Source organism: Neolamprologus multifasciatus, chromosome 13 (genome assembly GCF_963576455.1).
Source record: "Neolamprologus multifasciatus chromosome 13, fNeoMul1.2, whole genome shotgun sequence".
Taxonomy (NCBI): domain Eukaryota; kingdom Metazoa; phylum Chordata; class Actinopteri; order Cichliformes; family Cichlidae; genus Neolamprologus; species Neolamprologus multifasciatus.
Window position 1 is genome coordinate 27,048,390 of NC_140451.1, and position 19,245 is coordinate 27,067,634.

A 19,245-nucleotide genomic window follows, 5' to 3' on the forward strand; every position below is an offset into this window, starting at 1 on the left:
TTTGGTATTGCTCTCCACTACAGTTAAATTAAACAAAGTTATCAGCTAGCTGATGTTCAGATAGAGTCCACCAAATTGAAGCCATACCTTGGCAGTGGATCCCCACTGTTAAAAGTAGTGTTGTGTTCCCTTTAAATTCGGAATTTCCAAGTTATCAGTAGTAATTTTCAACTGGAAAGCCGCTACGGGTCAGACATTCAACTCAGAAAGTTAGAGCACCACCATGAACCCTGACTTTACAATCCAAGATGGCGGCAGTGCATGCAAATAGTAGCAAAACTGTAACACTTGTAATCTGCGCAGCCACTGTTGTGTATTTGTGCAGTCTAAATAACCATACAGAGAACAAGCAGCAGTGTTGTTTTTAAGCATATGAAAGCAAGGATTGTGCTGTATTGCTGGTGACACATGAATAGCTCTGCCTTGCTAACAAGCAAAACAAATCCTGTTTTTCCTTGTTTTTCCGACTTTAGCACTGGAATGCGCTCAACTTGGAGGTGACATCACTCCCTGCTCTGACATCCAGCTTCTGAAGTAAGCTGCTTACAGATACTTGTGAAAAAATACACTGGTTAACATTAAAGTAGTGTTTCAACTTCACTAAAGTCAAAGTGAAAAGTATAAGCTCTGAAATGCCCTCAACATATTAAAAATAAAGTAGCTCTTTGGAGGACATTTCTATTAACCATTTTTGTGCAAAGCTAACTGGACTTCATGTTATATTAATATTATTTAATAACAGGGTCCTGTTCTTTCTTTCTTACTTCTTTCTCCATCTCTGAGGATAAACTTGGTGCACTTTAACTTTCTTTTCTCTCACTAAGAACTGTATCTTCATCTTGCAGACACATTTTGTGTGTTTTCTGAAATTTGCTTACTTATTGTTTTGTCTCTTTCTTAGTCATCACCAATGATGAATACACCAGTGGGTTGGCTTTTATATGTTATTGTCATCCCGATTTAGGTTCAATTGGGATTGATATTGGCAAGGCACACACAGTAACAAAAATAATAAATGATTTCCCTCAATTGCATCAAACAAGCGTTAAACAAGCAATATGAAAAGGTAGAGATATTAAAATGTAGGGAATAAAAGTGAAATATTCTCAGAAAAATAAATACTCAAGTAAAAGACAGATGCATAAATATTCTACTTAAGTATAATAACAAAGTATTTGTACTTAATTAGAACTTTTTTACTTTTCATCTCTCTTTTTTAATCATTATGAAGTCCCAAAGAGCCTGCCAAACACTTACTATATTCTGTGTTCAAAGATTCACTTTGTTTGATAAGCAACAGTACATTCAGATCAGTAATCACATTTACTCAATAAATCGACTATTTTAGTCTCTTTACAATCATCCACTTTACTTTCTTCCGTCACTTCTTCTCTTTTCCAAAACAAAAAACTAAAAATAAAATTAGCTTTTTTTTCCGTTGTTTTTAACAAATTATTTGCAAAAATGCAGGACACTGAAGCTAAATCCAGCTGACCTTATTATAGCACATTTGATGGGGCACCATGGTGGCCTTGTACCCATATACCCACACTGATGCTGCCCATCATCCAACCTGGCAGATGGCTGGTAGCTTGAACAGCTTTCTGGTGTTTAATTATGATCGTAATCAAGGGAAATAAAGATCAATTAAAGCACAAGTGAAACTAATGAAACGCGAGCGCCATGAGCGGGCGGACAGTTGTCCAAAATGTTTCTCATAATAAATGCCAACTGAGTCCTAAGAAAGGATTAGTGTGAAGTGCTGCCTCAAACATAAAACACTGGTGATGATGGCCTTTGTAGAGGAGTCCTGTTTGATATAAATGCCATTGTGTTCATATTATAGTCATAATCTCAAACATTTGCCCGTAAGTAATGTCCATTTTAGTCCTCTCCAAAGCTGATATAATCAAGCATTACTTTCATAAATGACTTTAGAGCTCAAGCAGTTACTTGTAGAATGAGACAGAACTGTGAAGGATGAACAGTAATGGTACTGGAGAGAAAAACAATACTGTCTTGTGTTTAAAAAGTGCAAAAAAAAAATGCCGATGAGTTTTAAGATTCTCATTTGCCCTGACTTTGAAGGAAGTTAGCACATATTTTGCAATTTCAGTTCATTTACTTTTCAAAGATAGAAATAGCCAGAACAGCATGGGGCTTCTGGCAACGGTTCAACTGCTTTTCACCAAGCTGTGCGTCATACTACGAGGCTGCACAGTCCATCTGAGCAAGATGGAGAGGGAGGAAAAGAAAGGACAGGAGTGGGGGATGAGACGAGAGGGAGAGGTAGAGGAAAGGGGGAGGCCTAAGTCGGCAGATGCCACCACTGTGGTCGTGGCATTGTGTGATATTAATAGTCCAGAGCCACATTGTGCCAACTTTATTGGAAATGTGAGGGATGCCTTGCTGTGCCACCATCACACGCTAGCATCAAAATGAAATGAGAGGGGTGTGAAAAATCTCCCAGAAACAGTGGAGATTTCAGGGAGAGTAAATGCTGCAAGGTACTGCAATAATTTAAAGCCATTTTAAAAACCAATACGAAAAAAAAAGTACTTGATGTATTATTTAAGTGTGTCTCCCCTGTCAAACTGACTTTCCTTTGTTGTCAGATGTTGTCTGGAATTTATATTTTGCAACTCCATTTTAAAAGAATAGTTATCTTAGGTCTGCCAAGAAAATGTTATGTAATGTTGAAATAGTTGGCTCCATGTTTAAACAGCTGACAGTACATTTTCTGATATATTGATATGCTCTTTTTTTTTTTCAGGATTGTTGTGTTTTATACTACTGATTGTTGAATAAAGCGTCAGTGTAAGGAATATGACAGGAGCCAAAATATCATGTATATGAAGTATATTGCCAGGAGGCGAAAGACATGCCTATTCATAATTCTTCAGCTGGAGCAGAACCCCTTGCAATGATGAATGACTTAACAATATTATCCTAAACAAAAGCGGGGTAATTAGTGACATTTCCTTTAAAGCTCAGTGTGGCTCTACAGTTTTTCAAGAGCACAGTGCTGCAGTTCAGAACAGTAATGGCATAATTTATCTTTTCAGAGACGGCAGACATGTTGCAGCTGATTGAATCATGCTGGAGTGAAACCAAGTCTTCTGTGATACAAGATCAGAGGAGGTATGTATAATTGTTATAGCCATTAAGCTCTAAGGCTGTATAGGCTGAGCATACAAAATGCGCTCACATATGGCAGACACTGTAGGTTTTGTACCATGACCAAAGCCATATGCTGCCACCCCAGCTAACCTACCTCAAAGTACCTTTTGTCTCCTAGTCATAACAAAGAGCTAACAAAGGTTAGCTTAAACAATAACACAATAATAATAATAATAAGAAAAACTAATTATATCTAGTCATAAAATATGCCAAGAAACTAGTTTGCAGGTGCTATTTTTGTCACTTAGCAAGCAGATTCATCAGGGCAAGCATTTGTTTTTGGATTTTAACTTTCCCAAGAGAATTTATGTGATTAATAGCATGCATGACTGTTATGTTATGAGAAAACTTGTGTAGAAAAGTTACACTTTGGCCTGAAGATAAAGAGAGAGGCAAGTGTTTGAAATGTATTGGGTTTGTCCTCATGAGAGCACAAATGCACACACTAAACTTTATGACTCTTTGGCTATTTAAATAGTTCTGTGTGTACGTGTGGAAATGTATGTCATTTGAGAACCTTGAAGCTTCATTTGCAATCACGCCAATAAATATTTAACCCCGCTGTCTAAGGATTCAGCAAATTGTGAAAAAGTATCAGCAATTGTGTTACCTTTTGAACATTCATTAACCTCTTATATATTTCAAAAACTTAACCTGGTTCAGTTAGGAATAAAGAAGTCCAGTTCCAGCTTTTGGGTAAATAGAGACGTAGTTAGCCATGGAGTCCAGTTCAGCTGCATTTGCCAGCTGATGCCCTACTATGCATTTCATATATTTAAGTTGCTTTAAGTTGCTTACAGCTCCTGCAAGCCACTTTGAAACTCACTTTTATCCATCTTTTCTGGTGTCTAACTTTATCAGTCGCTGATCTGATGTGTTCCTGCTGTTTTTCCCACTTTATTCATTCTGTGTATGCCTGTAGAAGAACAAGGAGTTCCCAGAACAGAGCCATAGTATCAAATATAAATTACTGCACACGGATATAACAATTTTCTTTGGACTATATTAGTCGCCACTAAAGTCATATTCATTAAAGATCAGTCACTAGAAGCTAAGTCTCCCAAACTAGCTTAATCCTGCAAGTAAAACTTTTTGGGTTGTTTTTTTTTTCAGTGAAGATAAAGTCCTTTAGTTTTGTACTGACAAAATCAGTTTACATGAACAACAGTCCTCTGATGTCTCTCACAGGATCCCCTTACATCTGTGCAGTATAAGACATCAGCCCTACAACCATTATCCCTGAATACTATCCCTGAATAATTCAGCCATGCACTACTGCCCCTTGCACTCTGTTTGGAAAATGCAGTAATGAGAAAAGCTATATAATGCCTCGGTGATCTTTGGTGCTGAAAAAACAAAAGATCTATTCTTAAGTAAGAGACACCATAGACGACAGCTTACTGGGTGTGTTTTCCCACACATTTGATGTTAATAGCTGAGAGCCCTAAAACCAAAAAATGGGGTTAAAAAAAGAATTCAAAAGAATGACTTACATATTTTTAGTCAATTAGATATTTCTAATGTTACTTTTGACGTACAATTCTCAGCCGAGCGTCCTCTGTCAGAACAAAGGAAGGGAATGCATCAGAGTCTCTTCCCTCTTGATCATGCAGCGATTTTCAAGGTGTAAACACAAAGCTGCTCTGGGAGAACATTTCTAGACGGGGGAAACGTTGGCAGGAGTTCAGAGGAGGCTTTGTAAAGTAAACCAGATTTGTTCAGGGGTCTGTGATCAGTTTATTTTCCCAGTCCCCCAGCCTTTATGCTAGGCCTTCTTGTAATTGTCCTCATGTTTCAGCTAATTTCACATTTCCAGAGAGAATAAGGGAGGGATAATGGGAAAGAGGAAAGAAATCTGGCAGCTTGAAGGAGTAACACCCTTAGATTTTTTTTGTTGATGTCACTTGAAATGGATTTGGGAGTGTTTAGAGTCCATTGCACCACAAAACCTCTGGAGCTTTAAATACTTTCTAGCATTTCTTTCTGTTATTGTGGAAATTACTCCCAGGTCTACATCCAGAAATGTAAAACAGTCATCACTTTTAAGGAAGTTTTCTCAGATATGAAATGCTTCTCGTTGCTAGCCCATACAGCTCCTCTGAAAAAACAAACAACCAACAACAACCACCAAGCAGCAAAGTTATCAACACCTTCTCTCAGAAATGTGTCTGTCTGCACTTTGAAACCATTTCAAGAGAACCAGCTCATAAAAAAGTCGCAAAACTTTTCAAGGTCTTCCGTCTAAGGTTTCCTTTGTAGTTCTCTGGACAGATTAGAGTACATAATGTGAAATTCAATGAGGCATGCATACACATCCCATGCACATACAGGCCAACCTAAAACAGCCACTTAGTCCACAGAGATGATGTCACCGCTGTTTATGCTTAACTCTTCCTGAGTGTAGATGACGTGTAGTCTTTCATGTTTAAAAATCATTGCTATCTGTTTGTTTTTTACTTTTATATATTAGGCTTCTAATAACTTTTCACAAGTACAGTATAGTCTTTATAAAATATGTATATGTATTATTTTGCTGCCTGCCAGAAAACATATATGCCCACAGCACAAACACAAAAAAAAGTCAGGATCAAAGTGTAGATAGGATGTTCTTATCCAGGTAGTAATAAAGTATTTTTATTTTTAATAAATGGAAATCCATATTGTTAAGGCGTGGTTATAATGCTGAAACACATGGTTAAGGTTTGGGAAGAGTTTTAATTATAGTTTATGGAAACCCAAATGTTAACTGCCTGTTTGTGACAGAATGGTAACCCATTCTTCAGGAGAAAATTGTGAGGTTGGGTAATTGTCAAATGTGTTTGTAATTTGTAGGACATTGGGCTGTTTCAAGAGGGCTGGTGCTGAATAATATGACAGTGGGTTATCTTGAAACAGTGACCCTCATCTTGATCCTGACAGTTCTAACAGTGGGTGTTTTTTTATAAACATCACAGACTGCTGGTGGGTGTTGCCCTTGAGATGCTTATAAACAGAAACCTTTGACTTCTTTGAGATACGGTACTGTGCAAAATTCTTGAGCTATCTCATGTCTTTATATATGTTGCTAGGAAAATGACAAATAGGTGCAGTAATTTATCAAAATGTGCATGCATAAATAGAAATGCAGGGTATAAGTCAAAAACTGAATTTGTACTTTTTTAACAAGCTGGTATTGCACGGTGGATCAAAATATGACGGCCCTGTTCTGTGTTCATAATTCTGTTAATTTTCAAAAGATCTCCAACACCACTGGCTAACATGCAGCACTGTGTGTTACAGATGGCTGTGGACACTAGCTTTTGTACCTTTCTCCTTTCCTGCTCTGCATGTATTGATGACCATTCAAACTAACTTGCTCAGATTTCAATTCGACCTACTGCTGCTGACTTTCAGTCAGTTTTGCCTGTTTCTCTTCCTAGCCAGTCAGTTTTGGCACTATAACCTATAAACACAGAGTTAATGAAACAGAAACTGGTCTGTGGCCTAACACAAAATGCAAAGCTCCTAGAGAGAACACCAACCGTAGTCCTGAGAATTGAATCTTGTGTGTATTTTGTGACACCAGTGGCTCAAAGAAAGCAGTCTTTAAATTATTTTATTGTTAAATCATCATCCAATAAACTGGCAAATTGATACAGTTAGTTGATCAGGGCTTTAAATCAACAACCTTGTCAGTCCCATAAAAACTATATTGTGCTGCAGGGTTTTTCAATGCTAGCATTTCACCCATGTGTAATAAAGATATTTCACAGACTTTTCCATATATAGGTTTACCAAATAGGAATCACATTTAGGTCCTACTAAGGTAATGTCTACGTAACCTGCTTAATTTAATTAGAAGCATTTAATTGACTATATTTTTCACAAATCAAAGCACTTCCTTTAGGGCTTGGATCAATATGAATAAATGCCATATAAATGCCAACGCTCGTCCATATCAGTTAAATCGTCGACGGTGGTGATCTCAGCTCATACACCATGGTTGTAGGGGAAGGAGGCAGGAGGGAGAATGCCTTGAAACAGAGGGGAGCTTCTCTGAACCATTACCCATCAGCCCCTCCTCTCTCACAGGGCAAATCCCACGGGGAGAGAGGGTGTCCGCGGAGGATACGTTGTCTTGTGTGCGTTAATAGGGGATTACACATGTTAACATCTATCTCACAGTACACTTGGCCAAAGGGGTTCTGCTATAGGGGTTAGCATATGAATAAGGAATAAGGGGTTGATTGAATAGCGGCTAGGGTGAGTGAGAGCTGCCACTCGAGGTGGAGCGACGGGGTAGACTGACTAGGATGAGACACAAAGACCTAAATCACTTTTAGAGATGGAAGAGGAAAGATCACACTCCACGGAAGGATTTGTCTCTGCCGCCATTACAGGAGTGGATTTTTAAATTGTTCATTAAAAGGTGAATTTTAAACTAGACAATTTGGTATTTTGGTGCATGTTCACTGTCAGGATGTTCTCTTTAACTTCTTGGTTTGAATTAAAATGACAAAAAAGGTCATTTTTGACTGGGAGACCGTTTTTGTTTCCAGTTTGCTTCTCATCAGTTCAGGTCAGAAGTGCTCCTATACTTCTAAAAATGATTTGTAGTGGTTTGTAATAGAAGGTGCTTGTAAATCATGTCAACGAGAATATTATTGTGGGATTTAAATGGGAGGACTTGGTGGTGAAAATATTACACTAGACCTTGTCAAAACAGTCCACAGGTTTAACATGCGCTCTCTAAAGCATTGGAATAGTTGTAGTTCTAACAGAGTAGTTTAGATGGAAGAGTTTGTTTTCCCCAAATTGTATTCATCTTAGTGCTGTCCTGAGACCTAGTGATGAAATTGACATGCAGCACAGACATCAGCAGAGCTCTCTGGGGGAGCAAGGTGTTTATTTCCTGAAGGTCAGGCCTTTTGTGTGGAGAAACTTCTTGCCAGATGAGATAGGGAGTAAATTGCAGATCTATCATTCACTCCCTCCCTCCTTCTCTCCCTCCTCTTCCTTGTATTCTCTACCTTCCACCCAGTTTCTCATTCTTGGCATTCTCTTCTCATTTTGCTTTCTAATGTGGTCTCTCTCTACTTTTCCTCATATTTTCATCTTCATCCTTGGCCATCTATCACCAAAGATTATTTGGAATCACCTTCTCCATACTCTTTGCACTTGATTCTTCTCCTTTCTTTGCCTCTCACACATTCTGTCTCTGCTTCTGTGAAATCAGTGGAGGAACCCTTGGCACGATCTGTGATTTATAGCTCACTCTGAGCACACCCTTATCAGGTGCAGGCAAGGCTCGCTGTGCTGCTGCCTGCATCTGAATGACAGCGGAGAACCAGTCGCATTATGCTTTGCAGCCTCGCCTCTTGCATTCTGGACACTGCAGATTACATCTAGCTCCTTGATTTATGGACGCCATTTTGGCTCCTGAGAGGGACATGAAGGGGAGTTTAGAGGTTGGGGGTAGAGGATGGTGGATGTGGTTTCCAAGGCCAGCGTCTTGGCCAAAGATAATTTTGAAGGGAACCTCCTGGAGGTGTATTTCATATGCATATGTGTGGATAAAAAAAACACGATGTGTGTTTGTGCATTGTATTCATGTGCATGAATCTGTAGGAAGGTGTGATTTATCATTTTGTCAGGAGGTTTTCTGCTCAGGTATTGACAGTGCCTATTGTTAGAAGCAGAATGGAGGCACACTGACATTAAAAGTTCAGCATAAGATCAAATAAATATACCTTTTATTGACCGTTGATGGTATAAAAGGTTTATCGCAGACACTAAATCCTTTTTTTTCTCCATCTTTCTGTGTAATTGAATCATTGCCATGTGCATCTCTGGAGATAAGATGTTATTTGAGAGAATTATTTAAATTTAAAAAAAAGTGTTAGCTAATGTAATTAACAAGGAATTATCACAGCTGCAGTTCTTTGTAGGAAAGAAGTAATTATGTAATCTAACACATTAAATGAGGAAAATGAGCATCACATCTAAGACTTAAACACAGCAGGCATTTTGCATCGACTCTGCTTAGTGAGCTGTTTTCTTTTTTTCTTTTCCTTTTTTTGGTTACTGTTGTATGTTAAGAAAATTCAGTGAAATGACACTTAAGAGCAGAAGCTTCAGTGATTAAAAAAACAACAACCCACAAAATAAAACCAATCTCTCTGTCCATCTGAGGCTGCTTCATCCCATCATTTCTTTATTTATGTCCTATATGAAATGACACATTAAAGTTAAGTGAAATAATTACTTGGGTCATAAAAATTCTACTTTTGGTTTAGTTGACAGTTAGATTTCAGAACTGGTTATGTCTCTTTTCCTCTTATTGTGGCAAAGCACCACTTTATTGTTTGCTTTGAAAAACATTGTGCACATGACCAAATTCCTCAGCCTATGACTAAGTTTAGAATTCAGAAAATGAGACTCGCCAAGCAATTCCACTCAAATAACTTACTTGTCTTTGCTACCGCCATTATCTTTATAATATACACAAATAAATATAATTCAATTATGTGAAGGATTACATTAGAAGATGCCAAATATAAAAGATAAAACATTTGTGAATTGTAGGCGATGGTAATGCGCAGAACTAATAAAGGCTTAATGCATACACCAGGCTGTGACCTTTCTAGTCTTCCCGCTCTCTCGCTTGGGGCTGCTTCCATTCTGCAACAGCTGTGAATAAATGTAAATATACATGTAAATGTCATTCTCTTGCAGTGAAGTTCCCCTTTCCTGTGTTCCCTGACCAGACCTGTAAAATGGCCGCCAATGCAGTCTCCAGTGGCACGCAGCTTACTGATAAATGTCTTTGAATACATTTCTACAGCAATGAAAACCGAAGGCTTTTAGAGGAGGATGTCTTGGTACAACCAAAATAGAAGGAAGGTCTAGAAACCCATAGGAATGTTGCCTCGTGTTCCAAAGGCAGCAAAAAAGCTATGGCTTAAAGTGGGTTTCATAAGGACTTGTTGTTATGGTTCTTGCAATTGCCAAGTGGCGAGACCTAAGTGGAGATAATGTCCTTGTAGCTCATCAGACTGTAGAAAAGCAATGTGGGCAGCAATCTTAGTGGACAGATGGCTAAGATGACTAAAAGTCACGCCACAAAGCACAGATCCACATCCTTGTGTTTTTATGAACATATTGCCTCATGTAAATAGAGATGTAGATAATAAAATATATATGTGTATATGTACAAACGGATACCTGGCCAAGAGGCCAATAGAAATTACAAAGTATAACAAATAATAATATATCAAGTAAAGAACAAGAGTTTCTGCTCTAAGGTGTCATTTATAAGATCATATTGTGTTGACACTCTACAGTCTGTTTATATCTCTCTCTCTGTATGAAAGAAACATACAAAAACTAAAAAAAGGTCATGGACAACAGCCCAGTAAGTGTATTGTATCATGTTCACAATCATTCAAATTCATGAGCGTCAAATGTGAAGTATCAGACCTGAAAATAATGATTGTTTTAAACATTTGATTAAATGTGCTGTGGAAATGTCAGTGTGTGCCAAAACCTCAAACCCCTGATAGCTAACCATAGTTAATATTTTTTTCATATACATGAAAAAAATATTAACTAGGCCTGCATTTACCACTGATACTTGCCCCATGTGGCATATTCTGTACTTTGCTTTCAAATACACATAGCCACACACATCTTGATAATACGTAGACACAAGACACCTTGAAATAGATAGACAGCATGAGACCAGTCACAAACTATACTACTCACTACTCTCTCTCTCTCTCTTACACATTCACATGCACAAATACACACACAAAGTGGTACCAGGCAAGACTTGGAAGGGGTCCTGGACACTGTCATGGGTCCACACGTCAAATGAGCCAGGGAGCTGAACAACAACAATAACAACAGGAGTTAGAGCATATGGGGCTTGGTACCAGCTGAGAAAGGCCACAGAGGTCTGTTGTGTGTGTGTATATATATGTGGGTGTGTGTAAGAGAGAGGAACAAAGAGTGAATTAGCGATAATAACTGAATTCAAGTGCCTAGAAAGTAGTATAAAATATATTTGGGAGAGTGGGGGCAAACAAGACAAGACTACTTGTTTTCTCTAAGGTGTTTGCCGAGGAGGCAATAGTAATATAAACGTGTGTATTTTGTGTCAGTATAAAAGCATCTAAGAATAGGAAATGTTTGGGTTCCCTGAATCATTTGCTAACATTTTCACACAATTCATTTTATGTGAAAAGGTTGGTTAAATAATCAATTGGTGGACTGACAAGTAGCATTTTATAAACTGACTTGATCAAAGATGTCAATTGGCACATTATTATGGTGGAGGGTTACATGGCTTACATAGCTCCTGAGTGATCCCAGGAGCTATGTCATTTGGGGTAATGGTGGAGTCCTAAAAAATACTGGCTTAAGGGGCCAGAGCGAGTGCAATTCAAAGCAGTCTGAAGAAAACATCTACAGCCACCAACCTCACCTGAAACAGTGTTCCCAGGGCCCTGCCCTGAAGCAAGGCTTGCAGGAGAGCCTTGCTGGGATATGCCTGTGGCCAGGCGCTACTTCATGGGCAGCAAACAAGCCACATGGGTCAACCCATCACCTGCAGATTCAGAGCTTTGTGGATTAGGTGGTCCAGTCCCAGGGTGCCTGAACTGGCCCTAGGAGAACATGAATCCTCAGTTGTGAGGATACCTACTTTAAATCTTAGAGATTTAAAGGAGGTATAGTCAAGCTTCCCTCAATGTACAGGATGGGTCTCAAACAAATCTCCTGTGTAGGGGCTGGACTTTAAGCTGGGGGTGGATATACTCCTGGAGACGAGGTCTATAGAGGAGGAGAGGAGAAGGTTGTCTCTTTAGAGGGGAGAACAGCCTCTGTCATTACCATACCTAAGTTCCCAGCCTTCCACAGGACTGGTGCTGGAAGGTCCCCCATCTGATGACTGCATTTTCCTACTAGGGATTTCAACATATAATGTTCTTGGACTTGCGGTCTACTTACACTAACACCATGTTCCAGCATAAGGATGTAAAAAAAAAAGACTCAACACCACTCTGAAAGATTTTGGGTAAATTAAGCTCAGATACGCCTTGGGCCATAGTTCCAATGCTGAGTACTGAGAACTTAGGCCTAGAGCACAGCTCCAGGCCTAAGTTTATTGCACCTATCTGGGAACCCCTGAACCAGATGGTGGACACCAGACGTAAAAAGAGCCATCAAGCTGAAATCTAATGTGGTTAAGTTCTGAGACTTTGGAAACAGTCCCAGTAACTGCTTTGGCAGTAGCTGAAGCAACAGTTTGTGTTTGCAGGAGTTTGCATGGGTAAGAGGAGGACAACTTGCCCATCAGCAGAACGAAGGTTACTGGGTTAATCAATACAGTCTTTGATGGCTGTGCCCTAGGATTGGATGAGTTTCACTCCGAGTTCTGCAAGCCGGTCGTGTTGTCAGAACATGCTGGACAGAGCTGACATTCACTGGCACCGGTGTCTCTTGAGCTAGTTTGAAGATCTAATGCATTTTTATCATGTACATCTTCAAATTGAAGCTTTAGTTTTTCAAAATGGTGGATAATATAATTTAATAGTTAATCAGAATACCCAATCAAGAAATCAACCTCTAAAAATAAGTTCTTGATCTCAAATAGTAGCTTGGTGATATTTGCAATGAAAGTGCAGATCTCGATTCATTATTTAGACCAGAATGCATATTTTTAATGAAACTATTTCTGTGATTTTTTTTTTTTTGTACTTTCTCCCTTGAAGAACTTTGAAATAATGTGTATTAGTCTATGTATATATCATTTTAAACATGCAGTACAGTTTACAATGGCATATACCACCACAGAATGACCAAATGAGAGCAATGGGTATATTCTGAGTGTTTTAATATAAGTCTCATAAGAAGGAACTGACTTTCATCAGTCATGAAGATTTTGTTCCATGACATTCTGCCTACAAGCAGAAATACATTTCAGCTACAAGCCATCAGATATTTGTTAGACTGGAGAGTAGAAATCAAAACTGGACTTCAAGTACATAGCCTGAGCAATAAAGTAAAAGTCAGAGAAATTGTGAACTGCAGAGGGCAAACACTTTAAGGCAGCAGATTAAGGAGCTGCAGAGCAGAGATTACCCACCATGAATAAAATAGCACCTGCTGGGCTGGTGTTTATCTGCCTCCCTGCTCTGTATACACACTCTACCACATAGCACTCACAATAAATACATGTCTATGGCAAAGTCAGGCAGACTGAAGCAGCGTACATGTACACAAAGAATTACACCGAGAATGGAAACACGTATTCAGATAGACTGAGTAAGTTCAGGTGGACATTGAGTACTTTGTTCTGTAATTTTGTGCTGGAATTATGATTGCATGCACACTGTTCTCCTTTCTTGTAATTTGAATCTTTTGGATGGTTTCCAAACGATTTGTGAGATTCTCTTTATGTTTTCTATAAAACGTGATATCATTGCAAGTGGATCCGTTGTCACTAAGTGAAAGGTTTTCTATTTCTTTCATTCTGTCATCATGTCATTAATGCACATTTATAAAATGTTGCTTTAATTAATATATTTTCAACACTACACCTGCAGAAAGTAGTAGTGCTTAAAGTGGGCATACATTCACCCAGAGTTAAGTAGGGTTAACCAAACATGAGCCAAAACACTAGTATACTGTACACACTTGGCCTGTGATTTCATCTGAAAGGCCCACTTGTAATGCTATCACGCTCAAAGTCAATTTTTGCACTTTTGCTCTTATAATCCCAATTACAGAGCTCATTCAAAGTGATGGATAATGCTTCTCGTAGTGCCTAGCGAAAACAATTTGGCCGCTGTACTTGGGGAAACCTAAGAGGCTAGTCACGCCGCACACATCATTTTTCAGCTTACATTTACAGGGCTCGTAAGAGCACGGGTTGTAAAGTGACTTCTCAGTGAGTTGATTTTGGCCAAAATGGGCACTATGGTCAACACATACACACATACACAAGCAGAGAGTGAAAAGAAAAAAGTGGAGAGAGAAGGGAAATAAATAAATTATTGAAGAGAGAATACAAGACACTCAGAACATTTAGGGGTGGAAAAAAAAGGCAAGATCATGAAACGTAGAGTAAGGATACAGAAAATAAGAAAGGAAAACCAAACAACAGACCAATGAGAGAAAGTAAAGGTTGATGTACCACAATTGCAGGCTCCAGGCATCGTAGCTTAGATTGAACCTTTCAGCAAGAGGCTGGTGTGGTATAAGGTAAAAAATGGGCTAGTTACACCAGGTTCCTGATGACATGAGTCCTGGGAGTGTGTGAAGTAATTCCTGGAGCTATGGTTAGCTACCAGGGGTTTGAGGTTTGGCACACATTGACGTTTCCACAGCACAAGCATGTTTTCATGTGATATACTTCTGCTCACTATGTGAGTTTGTCCGACATCTAAAAATTCCCATCTAATTGTCAAATTAATATTTTCTAACTTTTCAAATCGTTCAGTTAGTAAAATTCTGTCAGCTGAGTTGGAATAAATACATTTAATTAAATTAGACTACACCCAGAGGAAAGAAATGATTTTAAAAAAGAAAATTAAATCAAATTAGACAGAAACACATCAACAAGAAAAGTGGGAAAAAATTGTCTAAATGTTGCTTATTACTGAAAAGAATATTACTGGTCATTTAGGACTCGTTTGCACTGAGACAGAGGAAAAGTGGTTCCATAAGAGTAGGGCACAACATGCATGACATAAATTATAAGTACGATTGATTTAATTATACGACTAACAAATGACCCCTCTGGATCAAATAATTATAGATAAACAATTAAAGGAATTTTCTTGATTGAACAGTTTTGTATCAATCACTGCAAAAATCCTACATGTCAGGCCACTATGACACTGAAAGGATAATGCAGCTCTTCAGTAATAAGATACCACAGCATGTGGATCATCCAGGTTCAGCGTTCATTGCCAAAGTACTTTTTGCCTAACCACAACTTACCACAACCTCCCACAGATTATGCAGATCTTGTTAATAGAGTCTCACTCGGGTGGTGGTGTTGAAACTACAGAATATCTATTGTTATTGACAACACAATTAGCTGATAATGTGGTTATCAGGAGTTAATAGCAAGAGTTAATGTGCTACACCTAGCCTAATGGTGTGAAATATTATAATTATTATTTTTTTCTTTTATTTCTTCTATCGATAATCTTTTTTTTTTATCAGTCTCTTACTTCTGCCATCATTTACAGATTCTTGCTCTCTCATGAAATTGAATCGTTTTCTTTCCCCTTACATCTCATTGTGTATCATTGTGGCAGTTCTCTCGAGCCTTGAGTTCCGTTTTTTTTCCACCGCTGCCTTTCTTTAAGCCTCTCTTCCTATTGTCTTCAATTGACTTGAGTTGTTTGTCTCCCTATCTGTCCCATTTTTAGCCCTTCACCAAATCACCCTCCGCTCCTTATCTCGTCTCCTAATTTCCCTTCACCTATAATTTTATGTTTTAACACTCTCTACTTGTTTCCTCTTCCTCCATGTTCCGTCCCCTTTAAAATCGCCATGACCTTATTTTGACTGATACAAGTCTTTTATTAAGCCCCTTATCGTTCCCCTTTTATTGTCACTGTTATTTTTAATTATAATGATTACTTAACCAGGTAGGCCTGATTGAGATCAGAATTTTCGTCTTTTGCAGTGACCTGAACAAGAGAGCAGCAAAACATACTCCCACAAACTGTACTCCCTTATCTCCTCTTGGTTCTTCATCTTACTGTATTTCCCACATCCCTTCTACTCGTCTTTTTACTCTTTCCTTCCAACTCTCCCAGATTTCAAACCCCTCCTCCTCTCCACGTCCCTGTGGCCGTTCCCCAGGCTGTTGGGTGTGGAGGGCGCTGGCTGGCGGCGTGATGGATGACCATTAAGGCAGCTTATTGGAAACAGTCTGATTTATGGGCAAGTGCTGCCTCGGCCTAATGGCTTCATTTCTTTCTGCCGCCACATGATGTCACAGCCAAGGTCACCGCGGCAACGGCCCCCCTTTGTTGTGGCTTCTCTCGCTGATGACCTGAGAGGGATAGAGGGATGGAGAGGAGAGAGAGCGAGAGATGAAGGAGGGGAGAGAAAAGGGGGTTTGAGGTTTGTTTGCGAAAGCAGGGATGTGATGTATGAGTGTGTGTAGGTGAAACGGGTTGCGTTTGCAGAAATGCTTTAGAATGAATTCTGTTTGGTATGGAAAATGAGTTTTTACTGCTTATCCTTCACCCTCTTCTCTAAATTGTCCCTTTTTCTTGCTTTACCTTGGTTGCACTTCCTCTCCATTTTCCTCATGCTCTCTTGTGCTCAGTAAATTGAAAACTCTTTCTCCCCCCTCTCTTCCTTCGTCGCTTTCTCTTTCTTCTTTTCCCTTTCTTCCATACCCCAATGACAGAATACGATAAAACACAGACACACACACACACACACACACACACATACACTCTCACACAGCTTTACGGCCTTCCCTCAGACAGCTATTACTCACTTCTACTTTAAATGAGTGCCGTCAAATATATGGGCCCGCCATTAAGAAGCCGATCAATAAAAATGCCATTAGGGGTGGAGTAAAAATGCTGATATTAGTGAAGCTCAAAACAAAATATTTGATTTTCTGTCTGATAGTTAGTGAGATGGGGCTCTTTGAAGAAGCTTTGAGCAGAGATTGGGTCAAGGGGATGTGGGTTTGCATGGTTTTGGAGGTGTACCGTGTCTTGCAGTCAGTTCTTTACCTAGGGATGTTTACTTGAATGTCTATATCATATTCCCATCTTCTAGCCAAAATCTCTCACCAGGTTAGTCTGAGCAGGTGGCACTCTCCACTCTGCTTGAAAGTTGTGGACCATTTTACCAGCCCATTATGTTTTTATTGATAGATCTAATTAGCTTATACAGTACAAGTCTAGGATATAACTTATTGGATATGACTTAATGTATCAAAAATACTGTAAGAAATGATCTTTGGTTATGTTTAAGTTTATACTCTATGTAATTTCATATTTACCAGTGATCTGTAGTCTAGTAGTCTAATAGCTGTTTTATCTTAGAACTTTTATATTTAGATGTTAAAGTTGTAACAAACCCGATGTTTTCTTCACTATAACTGTGACGAAAAAGGAAATTTGTGGTTTTTAAAGGGTTCTATTTGATTAGTTTCTTTTTGTGAGTGTTTATACTCTGTAGCTTGCTCTAAATGCCTGCGCATGTGTGTGTTTTCTAAAATTAGATCAGCGTTTGTCATGTATAGCATATAAGAACATATATGTGTGTGGGTGTGTGTGTGTGGGGACGACTTTGTACTCATTTGTTTTGTTTAGGTTCGTTTTATGCGCTCCGGCTCGTGAGTTTTAATCACTGTGTAAATACAGAAGTCTGACTTCATTGGTGATTTATTTATTGACTGCAGACGTGGAGGGTAGACCACTGAGTTCTGGGAACCAGTGATTCTCGACCTCTACAGGGCTCATGCACAATGTGTGTCACTGTGTTTTACTTTAAATGGCTGTTGAGACACAGATTATGCCACACAAACTATTTTGTGTTGCTTATTAATTGCAGAAGAGTTCAACAGTGTGCAAAACTTCAGTATGTAAGTTTTGTGTGGTCATAATGGTCGTAACATTGTAATTCTGTATTTATATCGTTAACTTTTTTGTCTCAAAACATTTTGTCAAACCTGGTCAACATGCACATGTGCAATAAACTACGTAAGATGTTAATCATTTAAATATTGAACACCACACCTTGACAGAGATATTTTCTTTGATTTTATATTCCAATCTTTCCCACGACAGTTGCAGAGAGCACACAGAGAGACATATACAGCCTGAAGTGCTCATTTTAGCCCAGTATTCACCTGATTTTACATGTGGGCAACACACACACATTACATCACATTAGTAATCCCTGTTTTTGCCCATGTGCTGTTAATTTAACCTGCTGCTGTTTGTTTAGCTGTCATGACTGATGTGGTCTTCCTCTCCTGATGTTTTTGGTCACTTGTCTGTTAGCTTTACTTTTTTTATTTGGAAAGGTGTGTCTGGTCTACAAAGCAGCTTCTAGACATGAAAAACTGTTCAGAATTGCTCTAGTATGGCAAAAAAACACAAGTATGTAACACAGATGTGAAAAGGATGTGACTGTATTTGAATTTGAACACGATTCTGTGGCGTACGCTCAAATATGGTTTCTTAGACTTTAGAAAACAATGTTATATATAAATGCTATTATTACATTCGTACCAAACTTAGAGCTGATATAGAACTTGTTGTGTGGACAGTTATAACAACATGAAATAGTATTTAAGTTGGCATTTGGTGAATCAGACACACACATACTCACACAGAAATAAAAAAAAACGGTCCATGCTCATGTTTAAAATTCATTTACCATTCTGTCTGACACATTAGCAAAATTTTTTCAGAGATGACAAATTATTAAAATAATATTTTCAAGAATATCTATGTAAACCGCTGTGTTTAGAAAAGAGCACCACGGAAAACAAAGGTAAGAATAAAGAGTTGCAGGCTAGTATATGTTGAAAATAACATGTGAGTAGGTGGTAAAGGTGTGACTGCAGACGGGAGCAACAACACTCCTAAATCTCAGGCTGCTGCCCACCACGCAATTCTCTTGATAGGCAGCACAGTATTCTTGTGATTTATGATGAAACCTTCTCTCAATTTATCACGGGTGGCAGGAATGTATAATTCAAAACATTTTCTGTTTTGCTGCATGTGTTGGTTCCCTCCCTCTCACCACACCTAACACCTTTCCATCATCACTACACACCAAACGTGCTCTTCCCTTTTTTTTTCTTTTCTTTATTTTTTTAATTTGCTGAATGAACACACAGGTATTTTAAATCACGTGTGGCACATGAGTCATTGTATGTTTCCGACTGAAGACACCTGGTGCGGGAAGATGGCACTAAAACACGATCAAATGTTCCAAAAACATGACAACACTTCCCTCCCTCTGTGTTTGATGTTCATTTGACTGTTGCTCTAATGTTTCTGTGTAGGTGAGTATGTGTGAATGATC

At 38.7% G+C, this 19,245-nt stretch overlaps 1 long non-coding RNA gene across 2 annotated transcripts in view; it reads left to right on the forward strand.

Annotated features, from left to right (window-relative positions):
* Positions 1–19,245, forward strand: part of LOC146505699 (uncharacterized) — a 97,228-nt gene that overhangs the window by 33,363 nt on the left and 44,620 nt on the right. For both annotated transcript variants that reach the window (XR_014877553.1, XR_014877552.1), the window contains 2 exons: positions 474–534; positions 3,066–3,141. This is a non-coding gene — a long non-coding RNA (uncharacterized LOC146505699). The remainder of the gene's footprint in view (positions 1–473; positions 535–3,065; positions 3,142–19,245) is intronic.